This window comes from Mus caroli, chromosome 12 (assembly GCF_900094665.2).
Source record: "Mus caroli chromosome 12, CAROLI_EIJ_v1.1, whole genome shotgun sequence".
Lineage (NCBI taxonomy): Eukaryota > Metazoa > Chordata > Mammalia > Rodentia > Muridae > Mus > Mus caroli.
The window spans coordinates 14,087,180-14,105,053 of record NC_034581.1 but is presented as its reverse complement, the minus strand read 5'-3'; the positions used below and the strand labels follow the sequence as shown (position 1 = coordinate 14,105,053).

The window sequence follows — 17,874 nt, the reverse complement described above, 5'->3', positions numbered from 1 at the left end:
TGTTGGGAGGGGGACATGTGTGACAAGATTATTCCATGAGTAAAACCCCCCTATAGGTCTTCCAACCTCTGCACACACTATGGCACACATGCATTCACATACATATGCACCTATGTGCAGAAAAGAAAGAAAACTATGATAAAAAAAGATTATGGAGAAATTGAGAAGGGCCCAGGTGGACATGAACTACCAGGTATGCAAAACAGTCATAAGCAAGCAGACAGATAATACACAAGAGATGCCTATGAATCCCAACCACCCCACCACATAGCTGCTGGGTCGTCCTAGCAGGGCAGGTACTCTTTCTCCTCATAGGGACAGGGAGAGAGTTTCCATCCTCGGGTCAGCAGGGAGCCAAGCCCCTACCACCATCACAAAGCCTGCAGCTACAATGGCTTGGACTAAGTATCCCCCAAAGGCCCATATGCTTAGTTAGTTTTCTATTGTCTCAGTTAGGTTTCCATTGCTGTGGTTAAACACCAGGATCAAAGCAACTTGGGGAACTCACAGGTTACAATCCATCATCAGGGGAGGCCAAGGCAGGAACTCAAGCAGAGGCCACAGAGAAATGCTGCCTACTGGCTTAGTCTTCAGGGCTTGCTCAGCCTGGTTTATTATACAGTCCAGGACTACTTGTCCAGGAGAAGCACTGCCCACAGTGGCCTAGGCCCTCTCACATTAATCACTAAGAAAACACCCTATCCATAGACTTGCCTATAGGCCCATCTTTTTATTTTTATTTTTTCATTTTTTATTGGATATTTTCCTTATTTACGTTTCAGATGCTATCCCCTTTCCTGGTCCCCCCCCCCTTTCAGAAACTCCCTATTCCAACCTCCTTCCTCCTGCTTCTATGAGGGTGTTCCCCCACTGTCCCCCACCCACTCACGCCTCCCCACCCTGGTATTCCCCTACACTGGGGCATCTAGCCTTCACAAGACCCAGGGCCTCTCCTCCCATTGATGTCCAACAAGACCATCCTCTGCTACATATGCGGCTGGAGCCATAAGTCCCTCCATGTGTACTCCTTGGTTGGTAGTTTAGTCCCTGGGAGCTCTGGGGGGTCTGGTTGGTTGATATTGTTGTTCTTCCTATGGGGTTGCAAACCCCTTCAGCTCCTTCCGTCCTTTCTCTAACTCCTCCAGGCTTCTGTCCTGGTACTTATCTGTAGATCAGGCTAGCCTGCAGCTCACAGAGATCAGCCTGTCTCCAGGCCACTCTTAGAGAGGCATTTTCTCAATTAAAAGTCCCTCTTCTCAGCTATGTCTAGGTTTGTATCGAGTTGACAAAATCAACCAGGACAACTGACAACTTGTCAACTTGACATAATGCTTCACTACAACTACAATCTTTTCCTTTCTCATTTGTCCCCAAGAGCATATGTTAATATAGCAATACAAAAAATAATACAACTTTTAAAAGTCCCATAAGTCTTTAAAATTTCAATACTTTAATAAAAGTTTGGTCACCTCAAAAACAGCCAAAGTCTCTTGACTGAGAGCCCCTGTAAAGATCAGAACAATTTAGATGATTTCTTAGCCCAAGAAGGAAGAACCAGGGGACAGGTACATTCACATCAAAGGGAAACGAAAGTCCAAAAGAGTTCACTGCCAGACATCTGGGATTCAGTAATGATCTTGTGGCCTTGTGCAGTTCCACCTCTTTGGCTTTGCTGCCCACAGCATACACATCTCATGTCACAGACTCAGGCTGGCTCCACTCAACAGCTGCTGCTGTCCTTGGTGGTCATTCCTTGATACTAGCATCTCCAAAACTCTGGAGTTTCCACTGCACCTGGGCTGTACCTTCACCAACAGCCTCTCTTCAGGGACTCTGACCCTGCCACATGGTGCCAAGTAACAACTTCTCTCCATGATCTCCTTAATCCTGGAGCTTCTACTGCAACTGAGGCTGTACCTGTACCATGGCCTTCCATGGCCTCTCACAGTACCAAGCCTCAGCTGCTCTTCATGACCCCTTCATGCCATCAAAACCAGTGGGAGACTCTCAAGCATTACAAAGTTCAGCTACAAGTACAAAGTACAGCCTTGACCCATCTTAACTACAGCTTCTACATACTGACTGTGAGGAAACACTTCTCAGAAGATTTCTCCTCAATGATCCACTACGGCGGATTCTTTAACCCCAGATGACCCGTATTGATCATCCCAGGAAAACAAAAGTTTCACTTTAGTGGTCCTGGTCTCTTGTTCATCACAGCCAATCCTTCAGCCCCAGCTGACCAGAACCACAAATTCTTAATTCAAAATTTGACTAAATACAGCCCTGATAATATTTATGTCCTCTGGAAGTATACAAGCCAGGCCTCCAGCACCTACACTACTCCCAGTACTTTTATCTTCCTACCCCCTCCCCCAAGAGAACTGGCCATTAAGATCTGAGGATTCAATGGCATTTCCAACCCAAATTTGTAAACATCTCCACAATTCTTCCTCAAACACATGGTCAGTTTGATCATAGCAATACTCCATTATCTTGGTACCAGTTTCTGTCATAACTAGGGTTTCTATTGCTGTGGTAAAACATCAGGACGTAAAGCAACATAGAGAGGAGAGGGTTTATCTCATCTTAGAATTCTAAGATCACATTCCATCCCGGAGGGAAGTCAGGGCAGAGACCTAGAGGCAGGAACCGAAGCAGAGGCCATGGAGGAACATTGCTTACCAGGTTACTCTCCATGGTTTGTTTGGTTTGTTTTCTTATACAATCCAGGACCACCTGCCCAGAGGTGGCACTGCCCACTGTGGCACTGGTCCTCCTGTGTCAATCATTCATCAAGAAACTGTGCCCAGAGACATGCTGACAGGCTAATCTGATGGAGGCCTTTCCTCGGTTAAGATTCCCTCTTTCCAGCCTTGACTAGGTTTGGGTGGGGCTGACAAACCTCAATCAGGACTGAAGGCTTTGGTGAAACCCTCAAGAGGTGGGACCCAGTGGAAGGAAATCAGGTTATCAAGGGCCTGCCCAGAACAAAACAATGGGACCCTGACATCTTCCTCCTGAGTTGTTTCCCATCAACCTCGACACTTCCTGTGTCACACCGTGGGGGCCGAGTGACTAGCCTCTGAAATAGAGAACACAAATAAACCTCTCTACCTCTAATTTTTGATATTAAATTTATCCATTTATTTGTATTGCCTGTGGGAGGTCAGAAGAAAGCTTTTGGGAACGGGCTCTCTCCTTCCACCATGCAGAGCCTAGGGGTGGAACTCAGGCTGCTGGGCCTGGCAGCAAATGTCCTACAGGCTAAGCCATCTGCTGGCCCCTCTCGACCTTCCAAGGTTGTGCGTGTGTGTGTGTGTGTGTGTGTGTGTGTGTTTGGCTTGTTTGTTTGGAGACAGGCTGTAGCCCTGGCTGTCCTAAAACTCACTGTGTAGACTAGAGTAGCCTTCAACTTACAGAGATCCACTGGTTTCTGCCTCCCACATGCTGGGTTTAAAGGTATGTGCCACCACTCCTGGGCCTTTTAAGTTATTTCTCTCGGGTATTTAGTGATAGAACACTGAGAATGCAGTGACTGTGGCCATAACACAAACTCAGCAGTCCAATTTTAACGACGTCCCGGACCCTGGGTCAAGGCTGGGCACACAGCCCATACTGGCTGAACTCACTTGCTGAGTTCTACAGGGAACTCGTGCTAAACGAGCTTCCTAGCTTTGGTAAAAGGTTTAAAAGTCTTGTTGCTTTCAATATATAGTCTCAATACATAGTGTTTCTGGCAGGGAAGGGGAGATATTAATAATTAAACAGAGGAGGGTTAAAGGCAAATGACGTCAGAAATCATGCTGTGAGTGAAATAAACCAGCTGACCTCTGCTTAGAGAAAGTTAATGCATACGAGTTCCTTTAGAAACACCATGTAAGGTGGGGGTTAGTCCATTTCTAGGATGACTGAGGTACCCAGGAAACCACGGTGGCATACCTGGTCTCCATAGCAACATACCTGTCTTCAGTGACAGGCAAGCAGGCTTCCTGCCTTGGTGCTGGATCCTAGAATTGCCAGAGAACCCAGCATCAGGAAGAACAATGTCTGAACACTAGAGCTCTGTTCTTTCCTTTTCCTTTTCCTTTTTAATTTGGCATCCTTACAATGAAAGCCTTAAAGTTACATACCAACTCAATGGCATTTTGCTGACAATTGCAAGTTTCTTTCCCCATGTCATAAATACAGAAAATAGGCCATAAAGTTGTGCTTCAACACACATCTAATCCCAGGAACAATAAGCAGCCACTGAGCCACTGGTAGGAAAGGCAACTGTGGGCTTCCCACAGGGCACAGCAATACTACTTGCCTGGAGATAGCCCAGCTTGCAGAGTCTCTCTCCTTACCCGCCCTAAAATTAATCTTTGATATTAGCCCATTTCTCTGATGGCTACCTCATCTTCTTAACTTTCCACTGCTGACTCAATAGCCTGGACTCCGGCAGAAAAACTACAGGGAATAACAGCCTCTGGAGGGATGCCACCAAAAGTCTGGTCTGACCCTAATGAGGGTTGAGATGGCCCCATTCCCAGCCAGCAGATAAATACAGCCCAGCCAACATCAGCCCACAGCATCCAACTCAAAGGAGAAGATGAAGGATTCATGCCAGGAACCCTCTGGTTCCCACGGAGGAATGTCAGCAAGTCCTACCTCCAGTTCCTGAGGGGATGGCTGGACAGGAACACAAAAGGTTACTCTCAAAAGTGAAACTGGACACATTAGCCAGCCAGTCAGATGGACAGACAGGAAGGACAACGAGAATACTGAGACCACTGGCCCCTGGGCTTCAAAGGGCCCCAATGAGGGCTGCCAAAATGGCTCGGCAGATACAGGTGCCTGCTGCAGAGCCAAACAACCTGAATTTGATGCCTTGACCTCACATGGTGGACAGAAAGAACCAACCCTGGCAACTTGTCCTCTGACCCCCCAAATGCACACACATACACACACGGGCATACACAGTGCACACTAAGTAATTTTTTTTTTTAATAATACTCCAAGTGAAAGCAACGGGAGCCAGGAAGCTTTGTTCAGATCAAAAGACAAGTGAATGTCCAAATTCAAACAAACAAAGCAGAAATGTACTGTGGATCGGGAACAAACTGCCCTAGGCCACAGTGACAAGGCGGATTTCTTGGAGGACTATGGACATTCTTTCCTTATATCCAGCCTAATGCATTTTACTCAATATTGAGTTTAGATTGAGTTACCAAATTCTAATGGTGTGTTTATGATACATTTCCATTAATTCATACAGTCACAAGTATGGAAGTTGTGGGTTCCAGACAGTCTGGGGATAGGCGGGAAGCTGGGTAAACAGATTAAAGGGAGCAAGCTAGGGATGCTGGGGTCAGGCTTCCTCTAAAAGCCAACTAACCTCCCTTCCTTTTTCTTCATGTTTGCCTTCTTGCATGTCTATGCCCATGGAGGTCAGAAGAGAGCATGGGGTCCCCTGGAACTGAAGTCAAAGATGGTTGTAAGCCACCATATGGGTGCTGAGAACCAAACGAACTTAGATCAGTGCTTTTAACTGCTGAGCCATCTCTCCAGGCTGTTGGTCTTTCGAATTACAAAAATCACGCATGCCTATTGGAAAAGTTAGAACTCACAGAGATACAACGTTGCAGGGAAGAGAAATCAGTTCCCAGTCAAACTCAAGACCTTGTAGTTTAGCCTATTCCTTCCTGTAGTCTCCTTTGGCTTCCCTCTCTCAAACATCAGTAAAATGAAGCTGTCTGTATAATTGTATATTTTTGTTCCCAACCCCATACTTAGGAAATGCTTAAACTCCCAGTGTCCAACCCCAGGAACCCACTCCTACTATCCAACTATGTGCTAATTTTAAAAGAATTCATAGGAATCCTCTCACAAGACCAATTTGAAGCAGAATCTGGTCAGTACTTTACATCACTAAGTACACTCTGGTCTAAAAAAATAAGATGATTGCTCATCCTGTGCAATACTTCACAGAGCTGACGCCTCCTAATTTACAATTAATCAAACTGGGAAGCACCATGTCCCGGGCTCTTAGGCCACCAACACAGACCCTCCCAAGAACACAAACCCGTCATTATAATGTGGATGGCACCCTCACCCATGGCCTTACCCTGCCCAAATGTAGCTGGGTAGAGAAACACTTTGTTAAAAACCCTTCCACAATGCCCACAGCCTGGACAGTGGCATGGCCACGGCCTCCAAGTGGGGTATGTGACCTGTGGCTGCTTACTAGAGCACCCTGTAAGAACAGTACACAGCTAAGGCTAAATAAGGCACTGAGTCCAGAGCCTGAATCCAGAGTCCAAAGGCTGGGCTCACCTACCAACCTTTGCCAGACTCCCACTGTGGGTGAGGGTCTCTCCTACCTCCTTCCCAGGAGCCCCTCCTTCCTTATCCTATACAACAAAGCAGAGACTGAATGGTGGCCTGGGCAGATGAAAGAAAGCCCCAGGCCCAGTTCCCAGGCTTTACCCCTCCCCTCTCTGCTTCTGTCTGGTCTGCACTCCAGGCTTGGGTCCCCTCCTCCTATCACATTCTGCAATACAGCAGTTGCCAAAGTGTCTGTATTTTCTAAGAGAGGATCTTCCTTAATTTCTTTTTCTTTCTTTTCTCTCGCCTGCCCCCCCCTGCCACAGTCAGAGTCAGTCTGGCTACATACGTTTTTCTCAGTGTTCTTCATTGGATACGTCTTACCACACAAGTTTGCATTTTTTAACCATTTTTTTCCTGGATTGTGTTACTGACAGAGGATTTGGAAGTCATCCAGCTCTGAACCCCATCTGACAGATGAGGGGGCCTGAAAGCTAGAGAGAGCCTTCCCCATGCAAAGTCGAAGCCAGACATTAGCAGGATAGGGGTCACCACCGTGTGACTGTTTAAACAAATGCCCAGAACAAGCACCCAGAACAAGCGCACACGGAGCAGAGACATACAAAGGAGATGCCACCATTACACTGGCCTGGCCACATGAGCCTGCAGACCAAGCCCTCAGGCAAGCTGTGGAGATCTTAAATAATTCAATGCCACCATCATCATCCTATAGATGAGCAAGTGGGGAATGTTACAGCACACACCTGGGCAGCCATTGTGCTCCTGACTCTACACTAGTAAGGGAGCGTCAAGCAGGAGAAATATACAGGGTTCCAGCTTCACTGCCCTAGGACAGGTGGGCAAACAACACCCAAGCAGTTTAGTTGGGCTCTCTAGAGGGGCTTAGAGAATACCACAGACCAGATAACACTGCCTGAAAGAGTGGGTGAGATTTGTTTTTTCCAGAAGCTTCCAGATCTGTAACTCTTCTGGAGCCATTTTCAGAATCACGCTCCATCAAGCTAACTATGCCCACAGCCATCCTGCCCAAGGTCCCCTCATAACTACTACCCCTAATCATGGAAGACTGTAGGGCACGTGGCATGAGTGTGCCGTGTGATATAATGACCCAAAGGCCAAACCAGTGCTGAGACGAGGTGATGATGGTGACGACAACGATGATAATGATGGTGGTGGTGATGGAGGAGATTGTGGTGACTGTGATAATGATGATGACGGTGGTGATGGTAATCATAATGGTGATTATGGTAATGGCGACCAGTGATGACTGACTGACGTTGATGGTGACCCTGGTGACATAGTTTCCTAGGGAGCCAGTAACTTCTCCCAAGACAAGCTATGCAAGGGAGCTCAGGCAATAGGGAACCCCTTATATGCCTTGCAGGGATTCCCTGGCTGAGAGGCCCTGAAATTCCTCCTCTGTGCTTTCCTTCCCCTGGCCCAGTCTCACTGACATTCACAAACCACAAGTTCTCAGCCAACAGTGAGGCCAGGGGAACATTTAGATTCAGCAACAGAATGGCATTAGGTACAGATAGGGGACGGGTAGTAATCCTTCATCCATCCATGCCTTCAGGATGAAGGCAGTGGCATCCTCCAGACAGCCCAGAGTGCTAACGTGGGTGTGTCCCAGAAAGGCTTGTTTCTAAACTCACTGGAACCAAGGCAGCAGCCACAGGTCACATACCCCACTTGGAGGCTGTGGCCATGCCACTGTACAGGCTGTGCCACCAAATATGGGACCCACATGGGCACTGTGGAAGGGTTTTTAACAAAGTGTATCTCTACCCAGCTAAATTTGGGCAGGGGTTGTGTGGAAAAGCTCTCCTTGGACCCCAGGCTGGACAACATTCAGTTGGCCAGGAGCATCTATTAACAGTCCCCCGTGGCAAATAGAAACAACAACAACAAAAACCAAAGCCTGCATGATCCTGGAAATTATTGGCTTTTAAGAGGTTCTCTGTGCCCCCCCCAAAAAAAAGAATTAGAGGGAGGCAAACGGAAAGTGTGGAAGTGCCAGGGAGAGGTGAGGACTGCCATCGGCTCTGCTTCCAGGAAGCATCCTTTAAATGCAGAGAGAAAGCAAAGAGCTGAGCATTCCCTTGCTGGAGGAGGAACATGGTACAACTTGTGAGCACACTGCTCTGAGGCTGACGGGAAACATTCCCTGTAGTCCTCCTCAGCCTGAGAAGACACCAGCATCCAAAGGCAGCACACACTTTCCAAGCACTCCCTGGGGCAAGGGGCAGGAAGCCCAGCCTCATGGATTCTGACAAGCACCATGAAGACTAATCTGGGCAGCCCCCAATATCAGGGTCCCTTCTGGGTGATAAGGAAGCCTGAGCAGGGACTCTCAGAAGTCACGAGACAAGGTAGACCCAAAATGATAGTCTTCTGAACTCTAATCCCAGACCCTTCCCAGCTCCATTGCAGTAGCCTCACACACAGATCTGCCAGTCCCTTCAGCCTGATTTGAAAAGGATTACCTAATGTCACAGAGACGCTACTGTTCAAGGAGGTTTAACCAGTGACTGTGATCACAGACTTGTCACCTTTCCTCTGGGCCCAAAACCCTCTCGGATAATACATCCGAGAACGTGGACTATGACCAGTCCTCAAGTCCTGCATCATACTCAATGCTCTACCATGAGGAATTCCTGTACCACCGGGAGAGAAGTAACCTGTAACCTAAGGGAGTGTTCTGGAGACCTGAAGTCTGAGCACTGTCTGCATGGGGTACATGGGCCATTTTGTTCCTCTGCTGGTGCACCTGTCAAATAGGGCATCTTCCTCCGCTAGCTGCCTTAGTACCCACAAGTGCAAGAACGCTACTTCTGAAATGCACAAAGCATCAAAGTACACCCTGACACTCAACCACCCCCTCCAAGCAAGGATGCCCACCCTCGCTACTGACTTCCCAAGAGAACTCTCTAAATGTGGGTAATGCAGTCGCTTCTGCCAGCTGAACCAGACATGGAGGCAAACGAAGACACACCACCTACCACGCTTCCCCTGAAAGGTGCTGCCTTGGTTGATGACAGGTCCTGTATAGGTCAAATTGAGAATCTGCCCAGGCCAGGCAATGCTGAGCACCAAGGGACAACCAAAGCAGGACGAAAGGGTTGGCTCAGTTCCTGGCTCATCAGTTGCCAGTGCAGATAGTCTTAGGCGATTTTGCTCTGGGCCTTCTCAGCTTTTACATCTAAACGACAAGTTAGATACCATTTGCTTCCCAAGTTCTTCATGAAGTAAGATGGTGCAGGTAGCAAGGCCCCCACATCACCTGAAGCACACACAATCTCAATGCTCTGCTAGGTATTGGCCATTTAGATAGAAAGAACTGTGATAAAAGCAACTCCAGTCAGCCCAGCTAACATCCTCTGAGTTAACCTTGGGTACCAGCACTATGTCAGGGAGCTCACCATGCAGAAGTAACAGGGACAAGTGCCCAGTTCTCTCCATCAACATGGAGGTGAAAAGCTAATTCTACCTGGTAGACTCCAAGATGAATCCAAGGAAGAGATCCCTTGACTCAAACCTAGGAAGGGGAAGGAGAGAGAGAGAGAGAGAGAGAGAGACAGAGACAGAGACAGAGACAGAGACAGAGACAGAGAGAGACAGAGACAGAGAGACAGAGAGACAGAGAGACAGAGAGAGAGTAAGTCATAGAATCAGACCACAAGCGGCTGTGTGGGATGGAACTTGGGACAGGCGGTGGCTGCCCATGAAGATGAAGCATCATTCAGAAAGATTCAAGGGGCCCTTGCCAGAGGATGGCCATGGTTATATAACTGTGAACTGACAAAACAAAAACAACCCCATTGAACTGGATGCCAAGTAGGCATAACTTAATCTGAGTTACAGTATATCATTGCAGAGGTAGGAATCTTGTAGTTACAAAATTCTGGAGGAAGAGGCTAGAGAGAGGTGGAAACCACCCAGCCCTCCACTCTACATCCCTCTCCCAAGTAGGGCATTTCCTCCAGAAGCCCCCTTGCTCCGGGACAGGGGCTCCCTTACATATGTCTCTTGAGCTCCAAAGGCTTTCTGATGATTTTCCCACCCCATCCTCAGCTCAAGCCCTTAGCTTTTGCACCAGCAGTAGAAAAGCCCAGGTCTAGCTTGCCCAAAGCCTGACTGGGAGATACAAGAAGTGTGGGAAATAGCACTCACTGAGAGAGGTCAAACCCAAGTGTGTGTGTGGCGGGGGGAGGAGAGCAAGGTGACCAAATGTGCACCTTCTACACTGAGTTGCTGGTAACAGGGCTGCAGTGACAGAACCACAGCCAAGTTACATGGGAGGAGGAGGAGGAGGGGGAGGGGGAAGAGGAGGAAGGGGAGGGGGAAGAAGGGGAGGAGGAGGGGGAGGAGGAGGGGGAGGAGGTGGTTGTTCTGACTGGGAAGAACAGGTCAGCACTTCAGATTCACTTTGAACATTCACCAGGTGCAATAAGGGATGGAAAATGAGACCCAGATGTTGTCTAGACGTGACGGGTAGAAGATGTGGCCAACACACAGAGTTTTGGACCTGCTGGGACGGGCATCATGAACCCCATATCCCATCCCAGAACATGGGACCAGGGCTGCAGCCAAGGAGGCGACACAGCTGTGTGTCACCAACAGTTTGGAGGACCTGGCAGGTGTACTGCCTAAACTACTACTACTGAGGGACTCATCGTTGACTGAAGCAGACTTAGAGCAATGGACGGTTTCAATGGAGACCCAAAGATACTGAAGCAAAATCCACCAAAGCTGTGTTGAGTTCCCCTCCCCCACCTGCTTCCATTTTAAATGTAACTGGCAGTACTAGGGGGTTGGGCCTAGAGCCTCATGCGTGCCAGGCAAATGATCTAACACAGAGCTACATCTCCACCCTTTTCTTCCTTTCTTTAGGATCACAGGCTCTTCACCATGGTGTGATTACCAGTCTTGAGCTTTCTTAGTCACAGACCCATTGCTGGCTCCTGGAGAACACTGTGGACTGAGGACCGAGGACAGGTAGAGCTGAGCTGGCACCTCCACCCCCAGGCTCCTGGCTGCTTGCCAACTTAGGCTGTACCTAAAACACCACAAAGAAACAGATACAGAAGCAGGCAAGCACATGAGATTAGCAGGTGCCAGGGCGTGTTGGGTTTGTTAAGGTAAAGGAACTGCGCTCTAAGAAGCCCTCTCACCTGCCCTGGGGTGACAGAAGGAGAGGCTGGAGAAGGGAGGCTTCAGGTAGTCATGGCTCATAAATGCAGAGGTGTCGAGCTTTGCCTTGGAAATTTATTTTTACATGAACCTACATGGTCAAAGTAGGGCTCTCTCGTGTGTGTGTGTGTGTGTGTGTGTAAAATTTCTTTAGCCTCACACTTTGCTCAACAGCACCTATGAAATGTCCCACCTGTCAATATATATGATTGATTGATTACCTGAAGCTACATATTAAAACCTGCTCTGCTCCACGAGAGCCTGGCCTGCCAAGTTTTGTTCTTTGGTAAAAAGTGATGGAAGGGAACATTATCCTTCCCTACATAGAGTAAGAGGCACTAAGGGAGCCCCTCAGCCCATCCCACTATCTCCATATATTACATCCTCCACAGGGTAAGAACCCAACCTCCAAAGAGCTAGCTACACAAACGATGTGGGGTTTACGGATACACAGCTACCCTGAAGAAGCCCCAAAGACTGTAGGTTGGAGTGGGGAGCCTCAAAGCAGAGCACAGTTAAAATCTCTAAGTGTCAGCTCATCCTAACTCCAACCGGGTCCTCCATTCCCAAGCACAATAACATCAGGTCCTGACAAACACTCAAAAAAACATACATAATCCCCCAACAAGCCTGGGCCAGCATTCCCACACATCAAACAAGCATGGTTTGGGATTTGCTGGAACGCAAGTGGTCTAATACAAACCAGATCCCAACCTAGATAAAGAACAGAGCTACCAAATAAAAGCTGGGGCTCCCCATGAGGGTCTGGGATTATCACTGGGTTGTAGGCAAACTCCAAGAGTTTCACCATTTATAAGGCACAATCTAACGTCTTAGAAGGAGCTTGGGAGGAAGGCATATGAAAGTATCCTGCTGTCTGGTCAGTGTGGAACTGGGTGTGAAAGGCAACCCTTGAGATTCTGAGGACTGAGTTCCAAGGCTAAGAGGTGCAAGTAGACCACCTAGCAGAAGAACACACTCCTCCTTAGAAAATGGAGCTGGCCCAGCAAGGGGGCCTGAACCCATTCCCTTTCCCTGCATGGAAATTTCTGATTCTGCATAGCCTTGTACCTGAAGTCTAAAACAATTCTCTCCCCCTCCTTCCCCCTCCCCTTCCCCTCTCCCTCCCTCTCTCTCTCCCCCTCCCTCTCCCTGTCTCTCCCTGTCTCTCTCCTTCCCTCCCTCTCAATCTCCCCTCTCAGCACACCATTGGTTGTGAGTATTTGGCCAGTTTGGGCAAACCCCTGTTCCTCTGGGCTGTCCACCTGCTCTAGTCTCTCCAAAAGCTAACAGCCTTCCAGACATCCATTCCCAAAGTCATGGCTCCTGGTCTATTATGACACATTTACAGCTATGTACCACCTAGGGAACAGTGTCAAAGTAGGGCTCAAAGGAGCAGGTAAGGCTAGGCTGCGGCACTACATCCCACTACAGGGAGAGGCACAGCCCCTGGGCCTTCCCATTGGCACATTATCCAATAAAACCTCAAGAGCGTGGTAATTACAGGCGCTTTCAAAAGTGAAACAGAAATAGATCTAAGGCCAAAATACTGGTTTGCTTGAGACAAACGGCTGGCTTTAACCAGGAAGGCAAAACAAAACAAGACAGCCTTTTGGTCTGTCTTCTGAGCTGAGAAAGCTAGACTGGTTTTTAATAAACGATTATTGAATCTAATTTGGGGGAGATAAGATTCCAACCAAACGCCTTTTTTTCTTTAGGTTATAAATCATTTGATAAGACTGAGAACAGGTGGCTTTCCAAGTGAGTCCCTGACATCAGGATTAAAAAAATCAGCTTATGACATCCCTGGATGGCCATCATCTCAAAGACCTCAGGACTCAGGAGACAAATCAAAGGACCCAAACCGGAGGTTTCTGCTCCAATGTCACAACACCTGCTAAACCTTCCAGCTTCTTACAGAGAATAAGTAGGGAGCACCACAGAGCATGCAGGACTCTGGAACATATCCCATACAAAGGCAGGTGGCAGGCATTCCCACCAGTGCCCCATTTTGAGAGCCTGACTTAAAAGCTGTTTTTAAACAGGGAAGGATCCTGAGAACAACAAGGTAGGGAGGGGAAGTAATCAAAGGATCTGGCAGGTCCCTGACGCAGCCCCATGCCCGCCCCTCTGCCTGGCGCAGTGCAAATACTGAAATGGGGTAGGCTGAACTGCCAAGATCAGTATGCATATTCAGGATAGTGTAGTTTTACCAGGTTTCAATACTAAATACATTTGTTTTCTTAAATCAAGGGGTGGAATTGGAAGGAGGGTGCCACCCGGACCTCATCCTCCCGCATCAGACTGACTGCATGGGAATCAAGGCAGGCGGGGCTTGGGGGTGGGGGTGGAGGGTGTCTAACAGGATTTGGAGTCCTGGCGAACACCCTCTTCTGGGTGGACTTGTTAGTGGCTAGAATAGGGGGTGGCTTCCTGAATGACCAGGCCGGGAGAAAGGTTCCTGAAACCCCAGACTGCCTGCCAGTCTACAGAGACGGTCACTTTCTCAACGCAACTCTAATTCCAGATCGACATCCTCCAAGCACTTGTTGAACAAAAGGGCTCGCGAATCTGTAGTCGCGGCCTTCCGGAACACTGCCCAAGCGCAGGAGCCTTCCGGGCTAGCGCCCTACGCTGCGGGCTCCCGCACATCCGAGGGCCGTGTCACGCAGCCAGTAAGGTGCGGAGAGAAGGCAACGCACCCAGCCGCCTAAACTTTCTCAATTTCCAAGCTTTCGCTGTGAAGTTAGATCAAGGAAGGAGGCACACAACACCGTATAGGAGGAAATGAGAGCGTCATCCTCAATAAAGGCAGAAAGAGATTTAAAGAGATGGGAATCCAATGAAGAGCACCTACTGTGCGCAAGACTCTGGGTCAAGAACTACGTGTAGTACGTTCTCACACTGTCAAGATAGCCCCTGAGGGGCCGCCCTCACTTGATATAGACGCAAACTGCGACTCAAAAAGGTGGCCCATCTCAGTCAGGCTCAGGTCTCAGGGCGGGTCACGGCGAGGCCAGGGCTGGGTTGGTCTTCCCCACTGTCCCAGAGCTGAACACTGCCAAGCGGGTCCCCATCCCTCATCAAAGCTCACAATTATCCAAGTGGACCTTGTGGACCTCCCGCCCCCACCCCACCCCGTGAGGGGTGTCAACGCCCGCTGCCACTAGGCAGGCACTTTGCCCATCGGATCCTAGTTGTACCCTCAGGTTCCTGAGCTACGCACTGCGCGGAGCGACACCAACCGGGGGCTCAGCTTGCCCGGGCAGACCGCCCACGCCCACCCCGCCACCCCCACTCTGCGCACAGCGGCTCCCCATCGACCCCGCCAGCACTAGTCCCCATCCCCACCGGCAACTGTGCCCTAACACACAATTTCACAAACGTAGTCTAAAAAGTGCACATCCCATCGAGCGCAACGATCCCCACGAGGGCACGCCATTCTAGAGCCACGCCACCGTCCGCGGTCAGCTGCAAGCCCACTACGCAGAGAAACAGGCACCATCAGTACCGGCGCACACACACCCGTTCACTCACAGCCGGGTCGCAGCGAGCGGGTCACACACGCTCCCTCCACGCAGCCCCGCAGTCCCGCAGCCTCCCCTTCCCTACCGGCTCTGGAGCTGGACGCGGTCCGCTGGCTTCTCGAGCCCAAGTTCTGCGGTGGCCGAGGCTGGGGAGGTGACCGAGAGCGCGGGCGTTTGTGCGCCCGCAGCCGCCGCGCCTGCTCTGCGACCTTCGCCGCTCGGAGAGACAAAAGGATCCGCCGGCCCAGGAGAGAGCGAGGTGTGGGCGACGGCCGCTCTGCAGGTCCACCACCCGCAGCCGCCGCCAGCCCGGGAAGGAAGGGAAGAGAAGGCGGGACCCGGAGGCGGAGGCCGGGGCGGGGCGCATCGCAAGGGCGGGCACTCAAGTTTCCAACGGACCCGCCTCCTGCTTCGACCACGCCCCCAGTCTTAGCCCCGCCTCAGCCGCAGCCTGGTCACGCCCCCGCCCTTTGCCACACCCGCTGCTGGACCCTCGGTGCGCCCACTCTGGTCCATATATCACCCTGATCACTCGCAAATTCTCAGCGCAGCAGAGGACATGATGGGTGTTAAGGCCATTGGAACTCGGGACGGGGAGACTCTGGAGGGGGTGGGGGGTGGAAGGGGAAGGAGAGCAGGGGAGGGGCCGAGCACTAGCCCCACCTCCCTAACCCTTGGCCTCTGGCCTGCGGGTGGGGAGAGGCCGAGAGGCGGTGCCCAGAGGGGCCAGCCTTACGCCAGCACCCACCCACCCCGCCCCCGTCCCCGCCCTCGCCCCCGCCGTACTTGGAAGGAAGTACAGTCCCAATGGCCAGGGAAGTGGAAAAGAGGCTTGAGTCGCCCTAGGCACCCCAGGACCATCTGGGATGCCTGCAAGGATCTCCTCCCTCTCCACACCAGTCTCGAGTGCATCTATCACCCACTTTCCTGCGCGTGGTTTAAGAAAAGAGCTTGGCCTGGAGGTGGAAGACCTGCGTTCCAGCTGTAATTACTTCTGCTAACTCATCCAGCCATCTTGCCAAGAAAACCCTTAGATTCCCTCAGCCTCAGTTTCCTCACCAATAAACTGGACAGCGAGGAGATCCAGAATCCTTCTTGGGGTCTTTGCCTCCCTGACATTCAGTGTGGTTTCAGTTTCCTGGTGAGGAGGCGGGGGCTTGGTTGACATCTCCCATAATAGGGACATCTGGCCTTGTGGGTCCCAGTGGTGCTTCCTTCAGACTCCCAGCACACTCTGGCAGATCGCACCTGCCATGCCCACCCACTGCAAATATCCCAGAAGACAGGTAACCACAGAAACAGCTTAAATGAGGAGCTGGGCGAGCCTGTTGTGCAGAGATGAAACTGTCTCTCTGGCGTCTCTAGGGAAAAACTCAAATTCCTCCTTCAAATCCTCCTCCACAAAAACATGTGAGTGAACTCATACTATTCAGGAGGCTGCCAGGGGTACCTGTAGTAGAGCAGCTCGGAGGTGGAGGGCAGGTCTGGGGCCTTCTCCACTCCTCCCTGCCTCTGGTGCAGAAAGGCAAAACTAAAACCAGAGGGCTCAAGGGAATGACAGCTGTGAGAGTTAACAGGGCACCATCTGACTGATTTCGAGGGATAACCTTTGGGTCTCTCTGGCCATGATGGCTTCCTTCTCAGTAAAGACCCTACCGAAGGTCAGTCTGTCCCTTTCAGTAGCACAGCACCACACAGGTATCTAGGCTCCCAGAAAGTGGATGGCTGAGGCAGAAGCCTTCAGATAGCCTGTTAGCTAGGGCAGGTTGCTTTGTTCTGTGGTCTCCTATTTGTTTTCATTCAACACAAAAGAGGGAGGCCTCACTCAGACACCCAGAAACCCTCTGGCTTCTATCTAGTGACCTCAGCAGAACCTAAGGTCTTTGCAGGCCACTACTGGCTCTCAGCATTCATTTAAAAAACAACAACAACAACAAACTAAGATAGCAGAAGTTGTACCTCAGGGAGGTCTTTTAGGAGCCCGGCCTGGAAGTAGTCTGAGTCATCTCTGCCCACATTCTTGGTCCAGAATTAGTCATATGAACCTACATGGTTGTAAGGGGCTCAGGGAGTTATGGCTTTATTGGATGCCTGAACACACACACACATATACACACACACGCGTGCGCACACACACACACACACACAGGGTAAACACATAAATATAATTTTAAATTAAATAATAGCTTATTTACTAGTACTTTAAGAAACCTGAGGGTAGCTGGGTGTAGTAGCACACACTTTTAATCCCAGCACTGGTCTACATAGTGAGTTCCAGGTCAGCCAAGGCTACATAGGGAGACCCTGTCTTGAAAAAAGAAAGAGAAAGAGAGAAGGGGTGGGGGCAGGGGGAGTACGGTCTGCATCATACCTGGGAGACTTTCAAATCAACATGGTTCCTGGCCATAGTCCCTTGCTATTGACTCTGCAGCCTCTTTATTTTCTATCATGTTTTATTTGCAGTTCCAGAGTAGGCTACCAGGATTGTAGTGGGTGAGGCTCCATCCTGGTGATGCTGTCTACCCTTCCCTTGAACACAGAAGCTGGCAGAGAAAATAGTCAGAGCACTTCCTATCAGCACCAAGAGTGACACCCAAGGAGGTGCCCAAGAAGGGAAGACTTTGGGGGTGATTATGTTCTGCCAGCTAGCCAAGTTACTAGATCCCGCTCACATGCTTAGATGGCTCAGGTCTAAGGAGATCACCGATCTTCGATCACAGAGTCCTTTTGTGGTTTTTTGTTGTTGTTGGTTTGGTTTGGTTTTTTGCCCTGAGACATACTATGTACGTGACTTCTCTTGAAATACGTATGTGGCTCATGCAGG

General features: G+C 50.0%; 1 protein-coding gene across 2 annotated transcripts in view; it reads right to left on the bottom strand.

Moving 5' to 3' along the window:
* LOC110306813 (hippocalcin-like protein 1) overlaps window positions 1–15,373 on the bottom strand; it is a 146,733-nt gene extending 131,360 nt beyond the window's left edge. For both annotated transcript variants that reach the window (XM_021178930.2, XM_021178931.2), the window contains exon 1: window positions 15,136–15,373. The gene's annotated coding sequence lies outside the window, so the exon portion shown is untranslated. The remainder of the gene's footprint in view (window positions 1–15,135) is intronic.
* Window positions 15,374–17,874: the final 2,501 nt, after the last annotated feature.